Source organism: Natator depressus, chromosome 13 (genome assembly GCF_965152275.1).
Source record: "Natator depressus isolate rNatDep1 chromosome 13, rNatDep2.hap1, whole genome shotgun sequence".
Taxonomy (NCBI): Eukaryota; Metazoa; Chordata; order Testudines; family Cheloniidae; genus Natator; species Natator depressus.
In genome coordinates this window covers 19517629-19539824 of record NC_134246.1, presented here as the reverse complement: position 1 = coordinate 19539824, position 22196 = coordinate 19517629, and the positions used below count along the sequence as shown (strand labels likewise).

The 22196-nt window shown below is 48.2% G+C and overlaps 1 long non-coding RNA gene across 3 annotated transcripts; it reads left to right on the top strand.

The window, feature by feature from the left end:
• Positions 1 to 92: 92 nt before the first annotated feature.
• Positions 93 to 21699, top strand: LOC141997674 (uncharacterized). Of its 3 annotated transcripts, XR_012641760.1 has the most exons (4): positions 323 to 475; positions 5459 to 5875; positions 14998 to 17077; positions 17161 to 21699. It is a non-coding gene; the product is annotated as an uncharacterized LOC141997674 (long non-coding RNA). The 3 variants fall into 3 exon arrangements; XR_012641759.1 differs by lacking the exon at positions 323 to 475 and adding an exon at positions 93 to 107 and having other exon boundaries at positions 14998 to 21699; XR_012641758.1 differs by having other exon boundaries at positions 342 to 475; positions 14998 to 21699.
• The last annotated feature ends 497 nt before the right edge of the window (positions 21700 to 22196 follow it).

Sequence of the window (22196 nt, the reverse complement as noted above, 5' to 3'; positions counted from 1 at the left end):
TTTGTTGACTGTTTATTATTGAATCTACATGCACTTTGCTGATTTCAGCTTCTGGGCACATGCCGGGGTGGCAGCACTTGGAAAGAGGAGCATTCTCCATGAGTGAAGTACATTTGCTGGGCTATTGATCTTGATGCTTAATTGTTATTATTGGTCTTAATTTTAGCTGAAGTGTAAGAACTTGGAAAAACCCTTCCTGGAGAAAGAAGTTCTTGCCCTGTTCCCTCCCCTTCAATATCCTCCGGCTTTCTCTCCCTCTCGTCCCCCACACCCTTTTCTCTCTCTCGCTTTCCTTTCACAGAAGGTCACTTTAACCGGAATTGCCATTTACACATGGTAACAATGGGGGACTTTCATTTTACTTTCCTATAAACCGAGTTTTACAGGGCCAGAGCTCACTATAAACACCTCTCACTCCACAGCCTTTCCCAACAACTTTCAGGGACAGATTTTCAGAAGAGCCTGGCATGCAAAGGTACGTGTCAAATGTGAGCACGAGTGTGACTCTGTGTGCATTTTGAGCGCACGGTGGATTAGGCATAAAATTGCACTGACATTTTTTTTGTGTGTCTAACATTTTTGAAAAATCTCACCCTGGAAGAGCAGCTCATTTTCCTGTAATTGATTTTCAAGGGCCAACCTGAAAAATCTGCCCTGTGTGTTTGTATTTTAAAAATTCCACCAGGCACTTTACAATGCAACAGAACTTTATTCTGCAGGGTGTCTTTCTTATATACTATAGCACGCAACACATGCTGTAGAGTTAAGTCCTGATCCAAAGCCCATTGAAATCAATGGGAGATTTTCTATTAACTTCCATGGGCTTTGGATCAGACCTTCAAATAATACAGGACAGTAAGAATGTACGTGACAAATGTCAGAAAACAGAGGTGCTCTTTTTCTGAGCTCCTGGCTTCATCTGGGGGTTTTATGAGATGCTAGTTTATCCAGTGTGTGGCAGTGGTTTGCATTGGGAAGGTTTTGTACAATCCACTGTACACTGGTTTTGTACAATCCATTTCCATTGCACAACAACACAAGATCAACAAGTGAAAATCAATTTATCACTTAACAGCATCAGCTGAAATTGCATAGAAGGGCCAGTAATTAACGATTAGTGTCAGCTCTCTGTGTAATCAAAACATCCCAGTTTATTTCTCAATCAATGCAGGGCGATTTAATCTACACACTGCGAGTTAATGGCCCTGAACTAGTTTTAATCACTCTTCACAGGCACACAGGACAGGCTGGGCCACGTTGAGTCAAAAAGACTTGACTGATAGGAATGGCTTCCCTATGACAGCTCAACACTGAAATCCGGGGGCCTCGGATTCTGAAATGCTACATGTCACTGGGCTGTGACATTCGACACATGAACGGAAAATCATGGTGATGTCCTCCGCATGGTGTTTTGCAAAGTCGGTGCCCCAAGACACTGACAGTCTATATCTGAAGGCACAGACACCACCCATACCCTGAGGCTACTGCAGTATGGTCCATAGGGTACCTTGCTTCAGCTTGGTTGCTGGAGGTATGGGAAAGCCCCACATTCCTTTCTTGGGATTGATGTCTAGTGTTCTTCCCTGGGGTGGTTGCAGAAGGATCATTAAAGATACAAAGGACCCCCCCTCTGAATTCACATGGCTGGTATATCACTTCCCCTTCAGCAAGGAGGATTCTGAGCCAGGAATTCATTTGTTTGAAACAATGTGTGTGAGGTGGGGGTGGTAGAATACAGCCCCTTAACAGCCTCATTCCTGGGACCTCAGTCCCAATCCAGGCTTGGCCAGAGTGATCCCTTTGATTAGATAAATGGTGCAGACACTAAGTCAAATATGTGCAGGATTTGCCATAGTGTCTAGTAAAATATCATAAAAGCATGGCCCATTTTGCTTAGTTCAGCAAAACAAGTCTTTGTTCAGCTAGGCTGCTGACTAAATAAGACTGAAATACTTGCTCGCTCCCATTAGGTCTGGAGGACATATGGCAGGGAGGGTTCAGAATGCTAGGAATAGAAAACGAAGAGATGTATGTGAAAGGGGAATGGGGGAGCTTGAGGAAAATTAGATGGCACAGGAGGCTGGGAACTGTCAACAGGACATAGGAGCCTTTCACCTCTAGGTTGGTGGTGACTGCAATTCACCATTACTGGTGTTTTCAGTTCAGTTCCTAGTGTACAAGGCCCAGATCTTCAAAGACACCTATCTCCCATATCACAAAACCCTTATATCAGCAGAGAGGTCAAAGACTGACTGGGACAAGGAGACTACACACTTCCTGCATCCTTGAGGATGGTCACACCAAAGCAGGGATGGGGTACACGACTGGCAATGCTTGATTTTGCTCCCATCAGCAATAGACCATCCTACTCATTAGTCAAGTTACCCAAGCTCCAGTCTTGTATGAGAGGATTCCCCTCTCCCTGAGAGACTGACAACTTCTCTATTGGGAGTTTAGGAGAGACTCCCTTGATGAATCAGTGGTAAATTGGTCCCTGCGTGATGGCATCTTTGAATGACACACCGACCCATCCTGGGCTAAGCACATAGACCAGGACCGGCGAATGGGTGGCCTGAGAGGGGACTCCTTAAAACATTATTTAATGGACAAATCTTCTCTTCCTTTTTAGGCTGATTTGAATTTTTCTGCCCCACTTAGCAGATGTTTCCCTTTTAGTACCAGTCAGAGGGAGGGACAAATTCTGATCTCACTAGTAACAATCCAGAGCAAATCCACTGACTTCAGAGGAGTAAACCTACACTGGGGCTGACAAAATGGCCTTTGAAGTCACAGGAAATATTCTCATCAACTTCAATGGGTCCAAGATCAGGCCCATTGACACCAGTGCAGCTGAGAGGAGAATTTGGCCCAGTTTCAGCAAGTAGCAGCAGCTGGAGGAAAGAAGGCAGAAGCTATGGAGGGTTTAAGGGTGGAATCTGGGCTGGACAATGGGTCTCTCCATGTTCTGTCCTGGCGATGAGAGTCCCGGTGGATGGCAGCTCCACATGCGCAGAGCAGAGCCCCAGACAGAATCCAGTTGGTTAGGGAAACTTCCTCCTACCACCCCACCAATCTTTCTCCCCACCTGCCTTCCCAGGACTTCATACTACATGAGACAGCTGTAATAGGAAACTGTTAGAATTCCAGGAACCAGAGTACCCTGCATATGGGGCAATCGTTCAATTTTATCAGAGAGCAGTAAATTCTCCTGTGTTTTTCCTCATACAAGGGTGATATGAGACTAATCCTGGCCCATATACAGACTGACAGGCTTGGCAATTTCACTAAGAGGAAAGGGGATTCCCAGCAAATAAAATACGCGCCTCATTAAATGAGCAGGATACAGGGCAATTAATAAACAGGCATGGGAAAGATATCATCATCCACAACTCCTGTGTGCATAGAAAAGAGAGAGACGCACTCAGAGAGACGCACTCAGAGAGACACAGGAGCGGTCTGTCTGTACTACCTGGACAGAGCCGCTGAAGTTATAACATGGCTGTCTGCTGATCCAGTTACAGTTTATACTGTGAACATGACAAGATTCCAACAGATGGTGCCTGTCCACGCTGCTGATTGTAACTGGGTCTCTTGGCCTGCTTATATGTGTGGTGTGGCTGAGCCCAAAATCTATAACAGGCATATACTGATAATTTTAGATTGTTAATTCTATTACAAATAAATGTAACAACCCCCTTCTAAATAGCAAGGAAGAATAAATTTGGAAGAAGGGAAGGGGATGCACAACTAGCTTCACAGTGGGTGGAAGTGGCAACCCATTGAATTCGATGGAGCTATACCAGCAGAGAACATGACCCTGGCCGCATAACCCCCACTGCCCTATGACTAAAGTGGGACCCCTTTCTATGTGCAGATATTTAGGGACGTGACCTTTGGCAGCACTTCCATACCTTGTCCTGCCAATGGAGTTATTGAAAGTGGATTGAAAAATCATTGTTGTTCTGTAGGGAGAAAGGAAAACCCCAGTGACTTCTTAAAACACAATCTGTCATGATTCAGAAGCCATAGCCAGATGGAAGGCATGAGAAGCAGTGTTCCTAGTAGTGAGAGCAGCAGACTGGGCGTTAGGATTCCCGTTCTGCTGGCTTACTCTGTGACTTTGAGCAAGTCACTTCGCGTCTGTGCTTTGATTTATCATCTGTAAAACAGACAAAGGCTGAAGTAATTAATGTTTGTAAAGTCCTTGAGACCATTGGCTGATTGAAGGTATTAGCTGATAGACACTCAAGGCATTTTATTATCCAGTAAGTGCTATCTGTGACAGCGAAGGATGCAGGGGAAGCAATTCTTCAGGCCTCTCCTTCCATTCAGCATGGAGACGGCCTTCCTCACATCCAGGAAGCCTGAGGCCTGTAGTAAGCAGAAGCCATTGGAAGCAGAAAATGATATGGCAGAATAATTTTGGGAGGAGTATTGCCTCAAAAGTACTGCATTGAGGCTCCATAATCTGTTGAAAATAGGATTCCAAAGGTGAGCTTTGATTCCCCCAGAACCAAAGACAGATGCTCTGTCCTGCACTCCCTACGGACCCCAATGGCCATCCCAAGGCCCCCTGTTCACTTGCAAGGTTTCCATGCAGAGTCAGATTAGCAGACCAGAAAAAATGAAGTTTTGCGCTGCTGCAGGAGAGCTAGCTGAAGAGGCATCAGAAAAGGACTAAGGCAAGAGTTACGGCTCTGGGCTGCTGGAAGGAGTGGGAGATGGCATGATGAGTAGTGAGTGTTTGCATCCCCAGTCCCACAACTGGAGAGGGAGATGGGTGAGCCATGAAAATCAGAATAGGACCAGGGAGCCCTCAGAAAAGTGTGTCCTCAAGTGGTCAGTTGCATTGTTGTCCCTAAAGCAGACCCTGGATCAGAAAGACCTAGAATAAACATTCTTAAGATCCCTGGTGAACTTTTGCCAAAGCAGCAGGTAGGGCTGCAGCCACATGGTTTGGAGTGAGTGGTACCTGGAGCATGGAATCTCAAACACATACAAGTTTCCAGTAACCATCCAGGCTTCACCTTCAAGATCTGTTTTTCAGCTGGGCCTCCCCCTGGCCTCTAGTTTTTCATGCACAATGTTGTATCCACGACAAATTTCAAGCCCAAATGGCAATAACTGGATATCTAAGATCCTGCATTACACCTTCAGGCCTAGAGCTAGATGTCCAGTTGCTACAATTCGCAGGAATAATTCACAGCTGGTGCAAATGTAGAGGCCATTTCTAAACATTTCGGCCTACATTCTCCAGGCCTCCACTGTGACCAAAGTGGCTTTGCCATGAGTGTATGTAAAGCAGAGCTGGGTTCAAACCCAAAATACTGGGTCTGAACCCACCCCAAATTTTGGAAAAGTTTTGTCCTGGATTCCCAGCTTCACAGCTGGGACATGTGTTTATTGCCACATTGAATGTCATCAACAAACATCTCTCTCTCTCTGTCTGATCTTTCAGTCTCTCATTCACCAAATAAGCTGAGGGAGAAGCGCAAACCGCCTGAGTTACAAGCTAAAGAACAAAAGTCCTGGGGAAATGACATCAGCATAGTCATCTCCACACCCGGAAAGGTCTCTTCTGCTTTTCTCCCTTTGAAATTTCAAATTCCAGTTTGTGGACAAAGTCCTGTCTATCTGAGAATATAGATCTCCGACCACTGACCAAACTCCATTCCAAGCAACTACCTAGTTATGCTTTTTCCCTGCCTCGCAGTCTCTTCTGTTCACTCGCTGGATCTGCTGGGATCATACTGAAACTCTCACCAGAACGGTCGCGCACATACAAAGTGGATTTCCACATTTTCATCTTAATCTAACAGCTTCCTTTCGAAGTTGGGAATGGGGAAGAAGATGCTGATCATCTGTAATAACCCAGGTAGGACCCTTATCACCTGCAATTCCTGTGCACAGCCATTATAAACAGAAAAAGAGAAGAGAAAACAAGGGTTCCCATTGTGCTTATACTAGCCATTTTAGGTCATTACTTAAATTTTAAAAAAGGCAATTTAAAAGGGTACAGAAAGCAACAGGCAGAATTAGCTCTTGGAAGCAGAGGCACTTCATGTGGTTAACTGATAACTCCAGCTAGCCTCCTCACTCTCTCATTTCCCCAGTTCGGCTGAACTTGCTTGCATGCTAATCATTTCTTGGCCTGTTTATTTTGCATTAAAAAATTAACAGAGAATAGTTTACTGCATGACTTGCTCACACACAAACCCTGCAAGCTAGCAGGCAGGCTTTAAACCCTTATGCAAGACTTTGGGGTCCAGCACTGCATCTGGGCATCTAGAGAGATTATTTTTTTAAAGAACAGTTTTTCTAAAGTCAATATCAATTTCCCCCCCTTCTGTGCCCTGAGTATATTTGCTCTGTGGCTGTTTCCAAATGGGAAAGATAAAGCCAAGGGCTTGTATTTTGTCATACTTTTTGTAAACAGGGATATTTTGGCCACATTGTCAAATCCCATTTGCCTTTTGCCGGAATTTGTCCCATAAACAATTACAGAGCAGAGTTTTCTGTGTGTTAATAAGCAGCTCTGAGGAATTTGACTGGAGTCAGTCTGGGGCGCAGGGAGCTATGGTTCTCTAGCCAATTGAAACAAGCATCAGGTAAAGAGCTGGTGTCGATCAGCTGACATACAGCAGCTGAAGCTCTGGCCCAGTAACACTTCCTGGAAATATTCTTGACAGGTGGGAGAAGCCTCCAGGGAGCTGTAAGGTTCAGCAGAATTAATTAGGGGTCTATTTTCCCCTTGATCTCCACATATAACTCTCACTAGGACATATATATGGCATCGCGAGGGGGATGAACTGACCCCTAAGGCATAATCCGAAAGCTACATAGTCTGTGAAGTGGTGAAAGTGACGAGTAAGAAGCACAACAGACCAGACTCCTAGGGTAGACCCAGTATTTAAATTCCTAGGAATTATCTGTAGATCTGGTCTTGGCACCTGGGCCAGTTGTTTCTGGGGGCTGGTGTTTACAGGAGATGATGATGCCATGCCTGCATTGCCTGGGGCTGGCATATGGCACGTTAAGGCAGCCAAGTCAGACTGGTTGCTGGGCCTCAGGGGGGCCCACACACTGTGACAGATATGCCATTACTTGCGCATTTTGTAACATGTTGCCTGCTAACAGGAATTTGGGGCTTGATCAGGGCACAACAAACTAAACACACTGCAAGGTGCTTAAATCAACCTCAGGCTAGTTCACCACTGCAGACAAGAGGAGTTCTCTGAAAATGTCCAAGCCCAGGAAAAACCAGTCACTTGTCCATAAAATGTGCTCTGTTGCCAAGGATCCCCTGGGAATGGTTTAGGGTATCGAGTATTCCAAAGCACTTGGAACATGTGGAATAAGGCATGCTTGGGAGTAGGGAAAAGATTCCACTAAATCTCCATCCACGTATTTGAACTGGAAGCTGCAAAGGACATTCTCAGAGAGCCTGAGCTAATTAAAGGAACGATAATAAACAGCTGCCATGCAAAAGGGATAGGGAAAGAGAACTGTCAACACTTAGACACTCAGACCGTTTAAACATATCCCATGGTAAGATTAGCCCACACAGCGCCTTTCATCCCAGGATCTCAAAGGGCTTTATTAATGCTGACAAAGCCTCTAAACACCCCCAGGAAGTAATTATTGTTACTGCCATTTTTTTGTTTGGTTGGTTGGTTTGGATTTTTTAATAAGACAGTTAACCCAGAGAGCTAAGGCCCAGGTTTTCAGAATTGCATACAACTGCACTCACAGATATGCCAGTGCAATTGCACATCTAATCTGTATGCAGAGTCACTGAGTCTGCATTATAGTCATGGTAACTGCATGTGCAAATGGTCAGTTATATGTGTTGGTGCACACAATTCCATGTGTGCCGCTTTGAATATCTGGGCTGAACTGATTCAATCAAGATCATGCAGTGAGTCACTGGCACAGCTGGGAAGAGAACTGAAAAGTTCCATGTAGTTACTTTTATACAGCGCCCCCCCAGCTTGGCTAAAAACTGCAGACTCCATTTCTTGTTTTATTTTAATATTGCAAATGGACCCAAATGCACCACATGTTTGTGAATAGTTCATTACAAACTTGATTCCAGTGAAAATTAGCCTATTCTGGAGCAAAGCAAGAGCCAATCTTGAGGGGAAAAGTGGTTTCAAAGGGAAATGTTCAAAATACAGTGTATACATTTTGGCAGATTTTCAGTTTCAAAATGACCATTTAGTGGAAAAGAAAATTCGAGGAGAACAAAAGGGCCAGAATGAAGTGATGCAAGTCTGGAGCCTGTGGGAGATAAATGCCACCCATTCTGACTCAGGGAATCCCTGCAGCTCTGCAATGCAGGGATCCCTGCTCAGCATACAGCTCAGCAGACATAGCGAGCGCCTTGCCACCAGTCCCTGCAGGCCATTTGCAGTTCATTTAGGTTTCACTTGCTTCTACTTCATGTTCATTATACACACATGAAAAAGCTCCTGGATAATTCCAGCCAGTGGAGCGATACCCAGAATCGCTGCTGTCAGAGGAGGAGAATTGCCAAAATCAACAAAGGTTACAAAGCAATTTTTATTTTTTTTGCAAAACAATTCCTCGGAATGACCTGCCTGCCAGAAAGGGCCCTGATTCACTGTTTGTACCATTTGCATCATCCACTGCCAGGACTGGGAAATGGACAAATGGGGCTAATTGCAAGGGACCATAAGAGATGGTAAACTGCTCCAAAGCCCAAATGGATTAGGAGCTGGGGCTGTGTAGGAAAGTAGGGGATCCACTGACCACTATGTCCTGCTGAGAATCTCAGTCCTAGCATAGATAAGGAAAGAGGAGATAAAGTCACTGCTTAGATAGTAGATTTCCCAAAGGACAAAAAGCATCTCCCTGAAACAAAAGCCTTCCTGATGGATGTCCTGCACAGGATAGCATGGCAGACCTCTTCTGGGCATTGGGCTGTTCGCTCTAGACCTGTCAAATGGAGTTAATCCATTAGTGGAGTCCCTCATCTGGGGCCCAGAAATGCTCTGGATGCATCCTACATGTTCACACACTGAGACTAAAAAATGAGACCTCCATGGTTCATAGGCAGCGGCCGCAGTAGCAGCTCGCCCAGTTGAACTAAACATTAGCCTCTCTCTTTCTGAGCCAATAAGGAGCTGTAATGAATGGTCTCACCTGGAAGAGCCTCTTTGCTCATGCGAGAGTAAGGTTGGTCTTATGGTGGTGGTGGTGGGAGTTCTGGACAGGGATTCAGGAGAGCTAGGTTCAATTCCTGGCACTGCATGGCTTCCCGGTGTAACTATGGGAAAGTCACTTCATATCTCTGTGCCTCAGTTACCCATCTGTAAGACTTCATTTAAAATGCGTGGGGTACTCAGGTACTGTAGGGGTGGGGCCACTCAGAAGGACAGATCGATCTGACACATTCCACCACATGACTCCATGGGGACACAACCACAAACATCTTTCTTAAACTACAGTTTCTGCCTTGTACTATAATTTATCCTGGTAGTGTAATGCCATGCCCTGGTGGGTTGTTGGCAATGTGGATCAAACCTGTGACTTCTGGGTCATAAGTATGAACTTCTCTGCCTGAGCTAAAAGACCCAGCTCTAGTCCATTGAAGGCCTCCCAGTACTGGGTAACATCTGCCACGTGTTTGTTTTCACGTTGCTACTTGTTTATGTGAGAGAAGGCAAGGTCAAAGAAATGTGCCTTGCGCTTGGAATGGAAGGTAGGGAGGTGTGGGATGGTCCTTAGTTCCTGTGGGAGTTCATTCCACAGTCTGGGACCAGCTCTGAGAAGTTCTGTCTCCCACATAGACGAATTTTCCACTTTTTGAAGAAAGTTCCATTGTGCTAGAAGAGCAAAGTTGTTGACCATGGGTGTCCATCCCACCGTTTTAGACAATCTTTTAGATATACTGGGCCCAGGCCATGGAGCGCCTTGAAGATAGGCACCAAGACCTGGAACTTGATGTGGTATTCTGTGGGAAGCCAGTGTAAGGAGGAGAGGACAGGGAGGTTTTATATGCTGTGGTAGCCTGTGTCTATGATAAGATGTGTACGGCGTTCTGTACTGCTCTTTCTATTATCCAAGATGGTAGCAGGCTCGTCAAACTCTGGCGGTGGCCCAGCCACCTCTAGAGGGGAACAGAGCCCCACAATGAGTTAGCCTACGTTACACTAGCACCATGATACTGAACAATATTTCATCTCTTGACACCGCATCCATCTTCTCCAACCATTCCCAGCAGAAATGACGTTGTGCTATTTGCTGTTCAAAGCCTCTTTGTATTAGTTTGACACCAAAAACACCTGAAGATTTCATGTGCAGTTTGGGGCATCCCAATACAAAAAACAGGGATGGGGAAATTGTAAAGGATCCAGAAAAGAGCAAGAAAGGGTCTGATGGGAACTGAGAACTGTTCAGAGATATTTCAAGGGTACCAGTATCAAGGAGGGAGCAGAACTGTGTAGGTGGAGGAATAGATCAACAGAACTAGAGCAAAAGGAAATATCAAGCTGGACATTAAAAAAAAAAAATCTCAAAAGTGAGATTCTGGGATAATCCTGGTTTCTGGAGTTGGTCAAAAATAGGCAATGCCCCAGGCACTCATCCACACAGGCAGATACACTGGATGACCTCATATTCCTGCCCCTAAAAATTTCTGATTCTCTCACTGAAGAAAGATGTCATCTATGTAATGTTAGGGCACAAGAATCACCAGTAACTCCATAGCAGGAGAGGTTTATAATCCAAACAGTCACATTAACAACACAGACATGGATGCTGTAGCGCCATCTGGCTAACTTCCAAGATAATGCACGTCACCGCAAATCATTAGTTCCCCTTTAAGCTGAACCCGGAACTCAAAGGCAGAATAACATTATTATTTATCACAATTGGTTCCCCCAGCACCCTGGGCTAATGGCCTCTTCTGTCATAAAAGCTTTAAAATATATTATGACCATAAACTGCATACATTGAGTCAACTAAATGTTTCAAACACCGAAGCCATGAACTTTTCTAAATCAATCATCAACTGATAAAGAATGCAATGATTAACTGGGTATAACTCCCAGTACAAGTGCCCCCAAAGCAGGTTTAATCAAAACATGCTGGCAGAGGATGACTTTATCTAGAGAGATGGCTGACAGGGCATGGACCGGGCTGCTTCTTGGAAGCAGCAGCATGTGTCAGAAGCAGAAACAAGATGGGAACGTTTTACAAAAACACATCCCTCCATAATTTCTTTCTCTCTTGTTTGATTCAAATGGATTTTAGTGCCAGGGAAAAGGGAGAAACTGCTAGCTCTGCAGACGGGAACCCTTTAGCCAAAGGACAGGCGCAAAACTGAACACGAGCTGCAGCTGCAGTGTGGGCAATGCAGGCAACCCTGACCTGAGAGTCTGCTTCTATGGAGAGTTCAATCTCCATGCCCCATTCAGTCCTTGGCCTCTCTCCTGAGGGGGGCCAACAAACCAGGAATTGCACTGCAGACTACCAACCCATCTCACAAAAGGTATCAACAAATTGTTCAATGGCAGTGACTACAGAACCAATATCTTTATCAGGTGTTGTGGAGGTCGATCTGTCTATCCTAATCTAAGAACATATACCATGTGTGTTGGCATAGTGTCAGTCTTGGGTTCATGTGCCTTGCGGTCTACAAAATGTCAGAATTAAGTTCAGGGATGTTGCTAGGAAGTGTTGTAGGCAGGAGGAGGGCAGAGTCCCAGTCTGGGATTTCCCTAGCACTGTCTGGGGAAATCTAATTTTTCCCTAGTGAGCTATGAGAGAAAACACAGGGAGTCCCAGGCTAGTTAGTTCAGACTTGGCTAGCTAGGAGTTTGCATATATGGCACTCACCAGGCTTCCTGACTGTAGGACTGTCCCTGTGAAGCTTGCACAGGGGGTAAGGGCTAGTAAAAAATAATCCCATCATCATCTACTTTGTCTCTGACTTTCAGAAGGGATTTGGCCAGTTTCAGCCTACAAAGTTTGCATCTGGAGAGTCTGATATTCCCTAGACTAGGAGCGCCCTATTCAGTTCCTAAAAAGTCCGTCTCCGCCCCATATGGACAGAGCTAGAGGGGATTTGAGTGCATGTGGTGGTAGTGGCAGGGCTCAGCAGAGCAGAGAGACCCTGAGAATGTAGCAGCAATTCATACTGATGTCAGAGTATAGAGAGAGTTAGACACCACCCAGTGACTTGCAGGTGAAGGGCTGAAGCTTTGTCTCTCAGCACATGATGCCAGGCTTCATTAAAGGTATATCAGCCAGGAGAACAGCGCTGGGCTCTGCTGAGGGAGTTTCCCAGTAGCTTCAGTGGGAGTTTGTTTGGGCCCTAAATGAGGACTGAGCCCTAGAGTTCTCCTCTGTCTCGGCTGGAACTGGGTGCCAGCTGCTCCATCCTGGGCCTATAGGGGTACGTCTACGCTGCAGCTCAGAGTGAGCCTCCCAGCCCAGGTAGACAGACTCATGCTAGCGAGGCTCGAGGCATCATGCTAAAATTAGCAGCGTGGATGTTGCAGCTCAGGCTGCAGCTTGGGCTCTCAACCTCCCCAGCTTCCTAGGCTTGGGGCCCACGTTCCTGCCCAAGCCACAACAGCCACACAGCTATTTTTAGTGAGCTAGCTCAAGCCCTGCTAGCGCGAGTTTATCCATCCAGTGTACGTATCATGGGAGACGGACTAGAGGTAACCCCTTTGACTGCATTTATTTGACCCTCCCCCGTAGTCCTGTGGGTTGTTTGCCTTCCTCTGCCCACCAGCTTCTGGGCCTGGCATTCTGCGTAGGGTTTAGCCCAGAGTGAGTGCAGGACCCTGAACGGCAAGGTTCCTGACCCCGAGTCGTCGGCAGACAGGAAGAATGCTCTGGTGACAAGAGGAGGTGTGTAGGTGAGGAGAGCTGAGCAAACGACTGGGAGGATTGCCAAGTCTCAGTTCAAAAGTGAGTTTCAACCACATTCCCTTCCTCTTCCTTTTCAGCGAACATCCCAGCCCATGGGCATTATAGAGGGAGTGTAATGGAGCTCTCAGGCCTTCTGCGCCCCCTGATAGAGATGTTCACACCCTAACAACACTCTGCTCAAGGCAAACCCACTGTCTCAGACTGGGCTACCAATAAGACTTAGTCGTTTCGTGGCCTAGAAGAGCCAGGAGGAGATGCTGACCAATCAGGAGCCAGCAGGCCAGTTAAGAAGGCTTGCCTGCTGCCTCTCAGGACAAGCGTGGGGTGAGACTGGGACAGAGGAGGAGCACCCAGTGCTAACCCAGAATGCCAGGGCCAGGTCAGATCCTTGCTTTCAAGCGCTGCAACCAAGCATATGCCTTTGATGTTTGATTGTTGAACATACAGGCCGCCAAATTCTGTGTTTGTAACTGCACAGAGCCTGACGCTGAAATTACGGCCCAGGCTGCCCTGCTCCGAGCAGGCAGCCACAACTTGTGGGGTGAGGCAGGGAGAGTCTGCAGTACCAGGCCTGGCCCAATGACGCATGCTATGGAGCAGCCCCACTGTGACAAGGAGCTAGTCCCAGCTCGCAGGTGCATTTTCCACTCAGTGAGCTGGGGTTGAATTCTGCAGCCTCGGGGTGGTTGAAGAGCGAGCAGCTTCCAGTTTACACTGTGTTCCTGCGACTTCTGTGCCCCTCGGGTTGGTCTGAGGCTGTTTTCCCATGCACCCAGGGGAGAAGAGGCCCCTTGTTACTCAAACACATTCTCCTAACAAAGCCCCACCTTATGTGAGGAGATGCTGTGACTATACGCATCACGGTATGTCACCTTGAAATGATACATGTTCATCTGAAATGGGAGACCCACTTGGCAGGACTTGTGATGTCCAAGCAGAGTCCCTGATTTCCGCTATGCAGAAATGGAATGCTAAGAAGTCCCTTTTGGCTGACCAGAGTGCCTGGTGGTTTGATACCTTTGTATTGCTATTCTAGCAGTCCCATCATTCCCGAGGAGCAGAGACATCATGGTCACCACAATTCAGGCCATGATCTCACTACACAGTTCACCCTCAAGAAGGCAAAATGCATCGCAGAGTAATCAGGGATTTATTTGCCTACACTGCAGCTGCCAGTGAATTTCCAAGCCTGGCCAGACAGACTCGCACTAGTGGGGTTTGAGATAGCAGGCTAAAAATAGCTGTGTGTGCAGAGACTTGGGCTAGAGACCAGAGCTCGAGCCTAGGGGGTCAGGTGGCTAGTCTGAATCACTGCCAGAGTGGTTACAGCCACACAGCTATTCTTAGCATGCTAGCTCGAACCCTGCTAGCATGAGTCTGTCTACGTGGGCTGGCAGGTTCGCGCCCAGCTGCAGTGTAGACATACCCTTGCAGGCCTGAGATAGGATCAGTAACATGGGGGTGAATCCTTTGAGGGTCCTAAACCTATTTTTCAATCACTGTAAATAAGGGAGAATGCATTAGTCCCAGGTACTCCAGACTAGTAGGAAATGCAGACTACTTCTGGCCAGTGGCAGGGGGACCTCCAGGGGACAGACAATTCAATACAGGTTCCAGGCAGTAGCCTAGTGACTGGGATAACAGGACTGTGGCACTAGATTCAGGCCCTGCCCCAGAGACTTCAGGGTAACAGAGAATTCAGTGCTGGCTGCAGAAATTCTGGTCACCCATAAACAGCTGGCAAAATATAAGGGGCAGATGGGGGCTGAGGAGAACTGTTGGTTTGGGAGATTCTTAAACCAGACGAGTGCCATGATGGTTACACACGAGGTACCTCAGAGGCAGGCAGAACCCCCCCCCCCCCGCCTAGCCCTGAAGGATCCCTTAATGCACTGACCCCGAGGGATGTTTTCCCAAAGCCACTGCCCAGGAGCTTTCTCGGTGCTCTCCTGTTCTCTCCGGTGGGGGTTTCAGAGCAGTCCGGCATGTGGACAGCAGATGTGGGGGAGGGTCATTAGCACAGCTCTGCTGAATTCATCTGGATGAACTTGCACAACGCTTGCTATGAAAATACCATTCTTTCCCCACTAGGCTGACTGTAAAGTTAAAGACCTACTACCAGTACCTGGCATCTCCTGGAGCAAGTTATAGCTGCTGCCATTCATTTTCCAGAGGATCCGTTGGGCCCCAGGAAGAAGCTAGAGCAGTGTCACCCCCAGACAGGGATTTCTACCCAGCAAGTACCACAAGGGCTGTGAACAAGGAGCCATGTTCAGCGCAAGTAACCGGGAAGCCAGCTGGAGTAAGGGCTGCAGGGATAAGCTAATCTCTTAATGCTGGTCACAATGAGATTTGATTGGAAGCCGGAGTTCATACAATGGAGTTATGGCTTTTAAAGAGTTCTGACAAATGCTTGAACATGAATTATAAGGTGGCCCGAGCTCTGCACCCTGCGACCATGCCCCTAGGGGTGCCCTGTGCCTTCTGGGCCACCTTTTCGAAGGGTCCTAACCCTGGCCTCTGATCTGGCACCCATGTATCTGCACACACACACAGCTGCAGCTTTTGGGGGTTCACAACTGCGTGTGCAAATGCAGAGGCTGCTTTTGAAAACATGCCATGCTGAGTTTAGCAAAACGACTCGGTGTGAGTCCGTCTCTGCAAGGTAAGGGGGAAGTAAAAGGCCTTTATTTGAAAATGTTTCTGTACAAACATCCGTAATAAAATACCCTGGTACAACAGCCTGCGCTTGAGTCTCCTGTGCTACACAGAGGGGCACATGTTCCACAGTCCCCATTACGAAAGGATAGGGAGTGATGTAATAATCGAATGCACTGGGCTGCTCTATATATGGGCAGTGTTACTAGCACTATTACTGTCAGTGCATTAGAGCATGCTTGATATGTAGCTTTCCATCTTTGGATGTACCCCTGGGAATAAGCTCACCTTTGGGACCTCCTGTGGGCTATACAGTCCTGGTCTCGTTATCGTGGCAGTGCACTCTATATGGGGCTATTACTGAAAGCTACACAAGCTGCAGCTCAGTGCTGCTAGCCAGATGGGGAATGTTTCGCTGAACGGGTTTCCTCTTGTTCACTCCCAAGTGTCATACGAGGCGCTGATATTGACCTACAAAGCCATACGTGGCTGTGGCTGCCTGCACTATTGTAACAGGTGAAATCAGCAGGGGCACCTCGGCTAAGAATCCCTGCATCCCCCTTGGGGAGGGGGGGTGTCAGGGAGCTCTTGAGGGGGGTCGCCTTTTGTTCTGGAATTAGCCCTTTGTTTCAGCAGAACCTGCCAGGTGCACAGAATAAGGCTCCTTTATTTACCCAGGCTGCTGGCTGACGGGGTGTATTTATTGTGGGCTAGGACTCTTATCAGGTTGACGTTTGTCAGCAAGTTCCATGCATTGGTTTAACCGCCAGTCCCTTCCCTAGTGAATCTATCAGAGGTGATGGTAGAGCTGAAATCCAGGTCCTTCAACATGCAACAAAATCAAGAGCTTTCAGCTGGAGTGATCTCAGGCTGTTCCTGCCCCGGGGGCCCTTTGTGGTGTGGCGTGCAGGAGGGACAGGCATGGTCAGGCCTGGTAGCAAATAAAGGGATTTTTTGGCTGGCAAAGTAGAACAAGACCTTGAGAGAGCCATTGCCAGCCTTATCCCAGGAACTGGGATGCTATGGCCTCTATTGATCTTTCTGCTCCTGTTTGGCGGCAGTGCTGCTATGACCTTTCCATGCTGGCGGCCTGGCGCAGCAGTACAGGGCAGAAAATGCTGAGATCTGACACTTCACTGCCTAAGCTGTTTGTGTGGTGGGGGGACCCTGACCCACTCCTGGAGGAAGGAGAGATGATGCAAGAGAGACAGGCAACAGGGCAGCTCTTCAGTGAAGTCACCCAGACCCCTGGCGGGCGGGCGAAGGTGTTTCAGGGCAATGGATTTAATGCTCATACCCAAAAGCTGTTGTAATGTCCCTGTATTCAGCATGATCCCGGGGCTAGGGCTGCTGGAAATCTCCCACTGCGGGACAAGCCTAGACCATGCTTCCTTCTCAGGAGGTCTCCAGGGATGCTCCTTTCTACACTTGCTGAACCTGCTAATCTCCTCCGAGTGGTCAGTCACTGAATCTGAGAAGTCACGTTCTTGTGCACGGGGATTTCAGAGCCCAGGTAAAGAGGCTTCCCTGTTACTAGAAACCACTGAAACTCAGTCTGCAGGCTCAGGAGCTCCAAACCTCTCTCTTCTCCACTAGGCCCCCACGCCACGGGAATCTCGCCTGCTCCCCTGGATTTCATCACAAACACCAAACTAAGAGCAGCTTCCCAGAGAGGATCCCTGAGATTCACAGACCTGGGGCTGTTTGACAGTTCTGTGCCCTGATCAGACAGAATCCACAGTATCAGTGTGAAACCAGATCGATTTTGAGTTGGGCTCTGAGATCTGGAAGGTACAAGAAACACAGGGCAAGGAGGGGCCAACTGTACCCCTCGGGACAGAAGTAAAAGGAAACGCTCGTCGCACCAACCTCTGGGGAGTGACAGACCTACTCTGCTCCTGACACCTGTATTAGGACCAGAAGAGGACCCGGAGCGACCTCACCCCCATGACTATAATATTCCATTATATACAGTCAGAGCAGCAGTAAAGATTCTCTACTTTAAAGCAGCTGGAACAGTCCCCTTGGAGCCAGTCTGTCCCCCAGGATCCCTGGAGCAGTTTGCACTCTTGCTTTACTCCCCTCCTCACCCCAGATCATGACCTGTGCAAAGGAGAGGAGAAGCAGCTGGCATAGAGCTGTCCTGGAGCACCCTTGGGTTTGTCTACCATCTCCCCTATCTCCTGCCTCTGCTTTGTGTTTCCTCATCTTGTCTCTCTGGTTGGACCGGAAGCTGTTTGAGGCAGGGTCCATGGCTTTGTCCAGCTCTGCAATGTCTAGCAGCACTTTGGGATAAATAACAAGGAGCCATGATAAATCCCAGCCCAGCCCTGTGGTCAGTCCCCAGAACTGTTCTCTCCCGCAGCCCCCTACCTGCACCTGAGCCTCTGAGCCCATCCTCTGTGCTGTGTACCCTGAGGGGGCATGGATATGCAGGAGCCCTGCTCGGCTCAGGGACTGAGCATGCTACGCCCCACTCTGTTACACTCCCTTGTCCTGGTGGGGTGGGATGGACGAATGCATCAGCATTCCTGTATGGCATGGAGGAGGGGCCCAGATGTGAACTCCACTTGACTTTGTGAAAGCGCCTTCCCCCTTGTGTTCTGCACTGAAATGTAGTGCTTTGCCACCTAGCTCAACAGAGAGTTCTCCAGACAGGCTTGAATGCTGCACACCCACAGGCCGATCTCGAGCCAGTGGAACTGCTCCCAGGCGCACAGACAGCGCAGAGCAGGCAGCTGGGAATTATGGGGCTCCACCGAGAGCTTACAGTGACCTCAGAAACGATGAAAGTGGAGCCTGAGGCACCATCTGGAGATGAATTAGAGCCCCATCATTCATGGATTAGAGCGGGGTATCTGTGCCCGGGGTTCATGTTATCACTTCCTCTCCCAGCTTCATCTTCCACTCCTGCCCTGACACTGCCTCTGTCTCCAGCACCCACCGCTCCCCTCCTTGCTCTCACTATGCCACTGATCTTTTCAGGCTGCTCGCTGTTGTTCCTGGGGGAGGGATAGCTCAGTGGTTTCAGCATTGGCCTGCTTAACCCAGGGTTGAGAGTTCAATCCTTGAGGGGGCCAGTTAGGGATCTGGGGTAAAAATTGGTGATTGGTCCTGCTTTGAGCAGGGGGTTGGACTAGATGACCTCCTGAGGTCCCTTCCAACCCTGATATTCTATGATTCTACCCAACCATCACAGAAAGCTCCAGCTGAGGCCTCCTCCACAATCTCTTGCCTGCTGTGGACAGACTTGGATCATCCCCTTGGGGTGGCCTTTTTACTGCTCTGGTGGCTTCTCCTTTACAGCACACCCAGCTGCACAGAACCCCGAGATCCAGGGCCCCGCTGGTGGGTGTGCTCCTGTTCCCCATCAGCACTGTGGGCCCAGCATCAAGCTGGGTGATTTTACTCTGGGCAGCTGCTTTTTCAGTGTCCACAGCCTATCTGAGTGGTGACTGTCGCCAGCAGCCGACCCAGATCTCCAGTATTAACACTCCTTGCCCCCACTAGCTGAGTGTGGGTAAGTGAAATTAACCTGAATGGAATCCACTTTCTGGGCTGGGGCATTTATTTCAGGAGGTGGCTGGGATGCATCCCCAGGGATGTTACTGATTTGGGGGCAGAACTCACTCAGCGAGCCAGAAAGCAGGGGCATGACGCTTGCTGTTGGTAACAAGCACTGGCACACCCAATTTCACATGCTATGCTCTGACCACACCTCCCATGACTGGGGGTGGGAGTGGGGGGCAGCACAGGCTGCTTATCAGTGTACTCGCGTTGCAGTGGAACAAACACCCTTTAAAAAAGCTTTTAAGAGCATATGGTGGAGAGGCTGCAGGCTGGTGATTTGAGAGCCACAGTAAAGCAAGATGTAGAGGTAGGTACCTGAGCTCTACAAACTCCACTGAAGACTCCAGGCCTTGAGTCATAAACCTCGGGAAACCCTGGGCGGTGGATGTAGTTTATGTGTCGGCAAATACTCTTAGTGGGCCCAACTATTGATTCTGAACATATAAAAGCTGTCGTGCCACTTGTTCAGGTTTGCACAGGTTTTACAGCTCTTGTTCTGAGAAGTGCCCGTGTGTTTGGTTTTTGCCTTCTTCCTCCAGGCCTTCTGTTGACACTGGCTCTGCTGAGCAGAGTGTCAATGCCATCCCAGGAAGCTGAATGTATGGCTCTCCCAACTCCTCCCCCTTACCTCGAGGCTATAAAATCTGTGACACGCCCATTTTCAGCCACAGGAGGTTTTCTGTGCAGAAGGCAGGTGAAAGGTACCTGCCACCTGCAAGCATGCAGTGTCAGAGAGTTAAGGCTAGAAGGGACCAGCAGATCTGTCTCGTCTAGTCTAGTCTCCTGAATATCACAAGCCAGCACCAACACCCAGCACCCTCACACTTACCCCAACAACGGAAATGAGACCAAAGCATTACAGCCCTCAGGAACGTCAACTGTTATGTGCCATAGGCAGAGAATAGGTGGAGCTGAGCGGTGCCCCAGTGTCCGAGGCCCCCACAATGGCAGGGAAATGAAAAGATCGACCCAGATAATCCTGGCAAGTGACCTGCACCCGCACACTGCAGAGGAAGGTGAAAACCCCTAAGGTCACTGCCCATCTGACCTGGGGGAAAATTCCTTTCCTTGTACAGCGATCAGTTAGACCCTCAGCATGTGAGCACGAACCAGCCAGCCAAGCACTGCAGACAGGAAATGCTTGGTGCCACCTCAGAGCCCTGGCCCACCTGGCCAATGTCCCATCTCCAGCTGTGGCCATCCCTGATCAGAGGTGCTGGAACTAGGGGAGCTGGGGGTGCTGCCACACCCCCTGGCTTAAAGTGGTTTCCATTGTATACAGGGTTTACAGTTTGGTTCAATGGCTTTCAGCACCCCCTTACTATCAAAATTGTTCCAGGACTTCTGTCCTTGATGCTTCAGAGGAAGGAGATTTTTTTAAAAAAACCTTCCCAGAATACACTTGGGGGGTGGGGAGGGGAATCCCTTCCTGACCCTTGTAGGTAGCCAGCTGAAACGCTGAAGCATGAGCTTTTAGGAACATAAGACATAAACTGGAAGTGAGCCCCAGGGCTGCCGAGCCCTGCCCTTTCCTTTCCTTTTCCCATCCCAAGCAACCTCGTCATGCAATCGCACTTGTAGATTTGTCCAGCTGTCTCTGAAATCTAATTAAGTTGTTTGCCCCACAACTTTTGGCAAACCTCACCCTCTGATAGTTAGGGTATATCTACACTTCAACTGCTACAGTGGCACAGCTGCGCTGCTGTAGCTCTTCAGTGTAGACACTACCCAAACTGGTGGGCTGGGTAGCTAGCCTTTGGGGTGAGGATTTACTGTAGCTGCTGAAGCCGTCAGGGTATTTTTACAGACGTGTCAGGTGCGCCCCGGCACGTGCATGATTCTGAACATTTGGGCCTCACGGGCCTCTTGGTTATTTTCCTCCTTCCCCCCCCCCACCAGAAGAGAGTCACCTCCTGCTCCTTTGCACTGCTGTTGACACTGTGTTAAAATCACTGGATTACCAAGTGCTATAAAGTGTAAGTCCTTCCTGTGCCATTTGTGTATGTATTTATGGATTAACCTGAAGCAGGTACTATGTAACATTATTTACAGCTGCCACAGGAAAACATCACTTACACAATGCTCAGGTGGGAGGGGAGAAGGACATTTCTAATCCCCATCCCTTTGTGATGTTGGGAGGAGATGCTGTTCAAAACTGCCCCAAGAGCACAGTGGGTCCTTCTGGGAGGTCTGGCTGCTGTAGCTGTGGGGGCGTTGTGTATCAGAATGGAGCCTCTCTCCTCCCTGTCTCTCTGGGATTGCTTTCTACTTCTAGATGTAACCTGACCCACCCTAGCACAGCATGGCTCTTTGTACCCCTCGAATGGCTACACCAATCATAGAGGTTTACTAATCCATCAGAGGCTCATGATTTTAGATACAGAGCTGCTGGGGCCATTCCCCGCAGATGGCCCTTTACATAGCAACTAGCACTAAAAGAAAAGGAGTACAAACCCACTCTCCTATTGGTAATAGCTTATCTAAAGTGATCACTATCCTTACAATGTGTATGATAATCAAGGTGGGCCATTTCCAGCACAAATCCAGGGTTTAAGAAGAACATCTTGGGGGGGGGGGGGGGCGTAGGAAAAAACAAGGGGAAATAGGTTACCTTGCATAATGACTTAGCCACTCCCAGTCTCTATTCAAGCCTAAGTTAATTGTATCCAATTTGCAAATGAATTCCAATTCAACAGTCTCTCGCTGGAGTCTGGTTTTGAAGTTTTTTTGTTGTAATATCGCAACTTTCATGTCTGTAATTGCGTGACCAGAGAGATTGAAGTGTTCTCCGACTGGTTTATGAATGTTATAATTCTTGACATCTGATTTGTGTCCATTTATTCTTTTACGTAGAGATTGTCCAGTTTGACCAATGTACATGGCAGAGGGGCATTGCTGGCACATGATGGGGGGTGGGGGGAGAGAAAACCTTTTGTAGTGGTAAACACCCATTTTTTCATGCTTTGTGTGTATAAAAGATCTTCTATACTTTCCACAGTATGCATCCAATGAAGTGAGCTGTAGCTCACGAAAGCTTATGCTCAAATAAATTGGTTAGTCTC